General features: G+C 37.1%; 1 non-coding gene across 1 annotated transcript; it reads left to right on the forward strand.

Annotated features, from left to right (window-relative positions):
- The first annotated feature begins 1,388 nt into the window (after nt 1–1,388).
- LOC123637581 lies at nt 1,389–1,495 on the forward strand. The gene has a single exon (XR_006734947.1). It is a non-coding gene; the product is annotated as a U6 spliceosomal RNA (small nuclear RNA).
- The last annotated feature ends 3,514 nt before the right edge of the window (nt 1,496–5,009 follow it).

The following is a 5,009-nucleotide window of genomic DNA, read 5'->3' on the forward strand; positions in this document are numbered from 1 at the left end:
CCCTCTTCTGAATCTCTGATTCAGAGGGGGCTACCCCATTCTTGGCAGAAGTAGGGTGAGCTCAGGCCTGATCAGTCTTCAGCCTTTTCTAACTTTCAACAGCCACCAAACTGATTTTTAAAAAGCCCTATATTATTATGATGATTGTATTATACCTTCACCAGCCAAGTGTCTTTGCAAACTAGATGACAAAATAAAAATATATTGTTACAAATGCAGTTTAATTCGTTCAAGTTCCTAATATTTTGAACTCATGCTGTAATATACAAACAAATCAACTTAAAAATGAAATAGTAATTACTCAATGGTATTGGGCCAGTGATAAAATGAAGTTTTAAAAACCTTTAAAGCAATGTTATTTTTAAATTATGAGAAATTAAGGATTAAAATAATCTAATACATACATTAAATTTTATAGTAGACTATACAATATGTTAAGTGACTATTGAGAGTATAAATGGATCTACTACAATGTTTAGTGTGGAATGAATAATGCAGCTTTTAGACCCTGTGTTTAATCTTACAGTTAGTGACTAGAACATTTGGTGGTTTCATAAATAAATGAGTTATTTAAGCTATTTCCATCTCAGGCTTCCAATATATTTATCAAGGCTGTGCTTATTGTTATGAATTCACCTTTACTTTTTCAAGTTTAAAACAAAAAATTTATTGTCATGATGAACCGAAAAAGCTAAGAGAGCTTGAAATGAGAAACCATGGAAAATTATAGAAAATTCCAGCATTAGGGAAAAGGTGGATGTTAGAATTTGTCAGTTTCTCTTGATACCACTTCTCCCCCAACAGCTGTTCAGTTATATCAGGCATTTTACTAGTAAGCAACAGGCTTCAATTCACAGACTAAAATTCAGATGCAAGACTCCAATTCTTTGGGAGAAAAGAAATAATAGAGTAATGATCCATTCACAGGTGTCCATGGAACTTAGACAGAGAATAAGTAACAGGGGTACTAGAGACAAACTTGGAATTTATGTGGGGATTATGATCATGAATCTGGGCATTGGTTCCAAAAAGGAGCAAGATCTTCCACTGCAAGCAGAAACAAAGTCAAAACAGGAGAAGCAGAAGCATAAGACAGGATTGGTGACATAGACCCTAACATATCCTCTGCCTGGGGCCTTCCTTTGTCCCAGAGCCTGGTTGGGGCCTGGTTCTGAGATGGAACAGACGTTTTTTCAAACTTTTGCTTTGCAAACATAAAGATCCCAAAGAACTTACATTTTCCCTGGAGAAGGACAGGAGAAGGGAGAATGGGAGAAGTTTGACTTGACTTAGTTTGAATTTTGAATTGGACTAGGGGAACGTACACTTTTTTAATTAGAAAGCCAGAATGACCATAAAGAGAGAAGGTTTAGAGTTTTCCACCATCAGTGCTGTCTTCAGCAGCACATATACTAAAATTGGAACAATACAGAGAAGATTAGCATGGCACCTACGCAAGGATGACACACACGTGTGGAACGTGCCATAAAAAGAAGAGAGAGAGAAGGAGAGAGAGGAAGGAAGAAAATAAAGAAAGAAAGAACTTTGTACCATCAGTAGAAATGGTATGCATGTGCTTAGGAGCTCCAAAGCTAAACTGACTTTAGGTCTAGAAAAAAATGGAAGAAAAGTTCTGCACATTTCAATAATAATTTGTACAACTTGACCTAGCAATACAAGTATCTGAGTGCCCCAATTACATGCCCCTTTTTCATTTTTTTCCTTTTAATCACTCAATCTCAGTCAGTGTTCACCCTCTAAGTCCCAAAATAATAGATACAGATTGGAGTTTTAAATATGATTTCATTAATAGAATCAGCATGACCGGCATTGGATTTTTCCCTCTCTGTATTTATGTCAGCCCATCTGATCCAAAATGCTCCTCATATGCAGTAGATTGCAACCAACCAGCTTTTCCTCGTGGTTTGGATCTCATCCACCTGGAGGGTGACCCCTGCTGAAATCCCTTGTGCAATCTTTGACCAAATGGCTGCTGCTAATCCTTTCACTCAAAATTCCAGAGGACACTTAGGAAGGTGCGTTCCACATTCATTCAGGCTGACCCAGAATAGTCTGTTTGAGACCAAACCTTCTGCAGCAGAATTTGACAAGAGATTGTTTTGGAGAGATCTATTTCCTTCCAAATACCTAGAAACTTGACAAATAAAATAATTCTTCACTCAGATGAGTGTGCATTGTGGGATGTATAACACCATCCCTGGTTCCTACTCACTAGATACCACTAGCCCCTCTTTCTCCAGTTTTGACAATCAGAAGTGTTTCCAGGCATTGCCAGATATCCCCTGGGGGGGAGGGGGTAAAACTGCTCTCAGTTGAGAACTGCTGATATATTTATTTATTCATTTATTTTAATTTTTAACAGCTTTATTAAGGTATGATTTATATAAAAAGAGCTGCACATATTTAATGTATACAATTTGGTGGATTTGGACATATATAAATACCCATCCTTCCATCACCACAATCCAGGTAACAGACATAGCTAACACCTCCCAAAGTTTCCTGGTGTCTCTTTTCTGTGTGTGTGCATGTGTGTGTGTGTGTGTGTGTGTGTGTGTGTTAGGAACACTTAACATGAGATCTACCCTTTAAACGAAATGTTAAGTGCACAATACCATATTATTAATTATAGGCACCAGGTTGTACAGCAGATCTCTAGAGTTTATTCATCTAGCATAACTGAAGTGTTATACCCGATGAATGACAACTCCCCATTTCCACCATCTGAGAACCACTGACTTAATACTTTTAAAATACTTTGATTCTATAGACAAGATGACTAATTAGAGTGGTAACAATATTACCAATGGATAGATATCTATGTACAATATTATATTGTCTAACTTTAAGAAAAGATTATGCATATGTACAATATAAACATGATGAATATTGTTTTTTCTGCATCATTCTTGCCATCCAACCAACAAAATGTAATATTGTCTCGATCTTGGATTATTGAGCAATTGAGAGCACAACAATAAAGATAAAAATTATTAGGTGACCCATAAAACAATATTAAAATAAATAAGAGCTGAAATAACCAGTAATTTTGTTTCTACAGCAAGATCATTTTTGTATTTTATCTCCCTTTTAAGGAGCTATTTTTCATTCACAACACTGTTGTAAATTATGCACAGCAGACTTCTTCATTTAATAGGTTCAGGTCAGAGAGTGATTGTATTTCGGCAGTTGGTATTCAGGGATTTTGTAATTTATGAGGTTTATTAATTTAGCAGATTATTTGCTTAAGATGCCACTATCCCTTCACCAAGCATTCACTGTGAGAATTTCTTGGTCCACTTAGCATTTTCAAGAGACACTTCAGTATTTAGAACATTCTCATATTCCTCAAAATGATATAAATTCCATAAAATTTAGCCCATAGGAAGTGTCTAGAAGAGAAGTAAAAGAATTGTTTGTTCCTTTCATGCTTGTGAAAGAGGGTAGATGGGAAGTAGGAAGTTAAGGACTGAGGGGTAGCACCTTATTGTTCCCATGGAAGATTCAACATGAAATGAAATTAGAAAAAAGCAGGTACTATAAATGTCCATGTAGGAAGAGTTTACAGAATTAGGCCCCCTAAAGAGGGCAATCCCCAGCATTTCTGAGAGGATCTTGAACTGGTCCACTGCTTCTTTAATCACATTACAAAACAGGCAAGAACAGAAAGAGCAGGGAGGTCCTCCTGCTGACACAACACGGGAGATGAAGTACTCAGTGCTGGCTGACTCTGAGAAAGGGATAGGCAAGTTTTTTCTCTGTATTTAGACATGTGAACTGTTGCCACTAGGATGTATTTAAAACAAGACAATGGGTAATGAGAAATCAAATAAAATGATATAGTTGCAGGACCCTATGTGTACCCCAAACTCCAAATCTGACTCTGAGGTCCTCTCAATGTCCAAATGGAAATGTAACTATCTATTGGAGGCCCTCTCAGAGGATACACATGTTACAGAGTATCCTTCTAGAGAAGAACTTACCCAGGTCATTAGAAGCTAGGCAATCTGATTAAAATGAATCAGATATTTTTCCTTTAAAATAGGCTCCCCATATTCTGCATGGAAAGAAGGCCTATCATTTCCTCCTCTTTCTCTCATACAGCCTTTCAAGAATCTTCCTCCTGGTGTCAGTGGGGGTCTCCTCTCTGCCCTCACACATGCTTCCAGAATTCCCTCACCTTCATGTTTTGCTCATATTTTTTCCTCACTTAAAATTTCTTCCCACTCCTTTCTATGTGCATCTGATCATCCCTGAAGCTCTGGCTTGAGACTCAACCTTGTGAGTCTCAACAGTTCTTGAACACTATCCTCCACACCCACCTTGAAATAATATCATTAATCTTCAAACATTTATAGTCCTTGGTGCCAGGACCAGTCATTTGTCATTTCCATTCATTGTATACTTTAATCTTTTAGATGTGCATGTTTTATATGCTCAGTCCTAGAATATGGACCTTAAATATAGAAATGATTAATACTTCAGCATATCCTTTACAGATAATTGCTATTTTAGAAATATTTAGGTGAAATTAATTGAGAAGGAAGTGGTTCTTCCTTGTTGCATATATAATCTGACATTCAGGCATTCCTCCCCTTTCTTTGTGAACTTTCTCCCCAGTTCCAAGCATCTTGCTACCTGTACCATGACCCTAACTGGTTCTGTGTTTGCACTTTCTCCCACAGTCTCTGAAATTGCATTGTCCCCTAGTATGCAACAATAATGGGTTTACCAGGCCGTTTAATACCTGCCTATAAGTGAGTCAAATTATTAAAGATGAGTTAATAGGGGCTTTTTGTGCATAATATGTATATGTATGTGTGTGTGTGTGTGTGTGTGTGTATTTGAAGAAGGAATGAAGAGTTTCTTTCAACATTCTCAGATCATGCCCCCTAGCTGATGTCTATTGTACCTGAATGATCTGTTTACAGCTATAGCCTACAGGTAAATGTGAAGATAAGATGACTCAAGCTAGTAAGTCTGATGCA

Source organism: Lemur catta, chromosome 4 (genome assembly GCF_020740605.2).
Source record: "Lemur catta isolate mLemCat1 chromosome 4, mLemCat1.pri, whole genome shotgun sequence".
Classification (NCBI taxonomy): Eukaryota; Metazoa; Chordata; class Mammalia; order Primates; family Lemuridae; genus Lemur; species Lemur catta.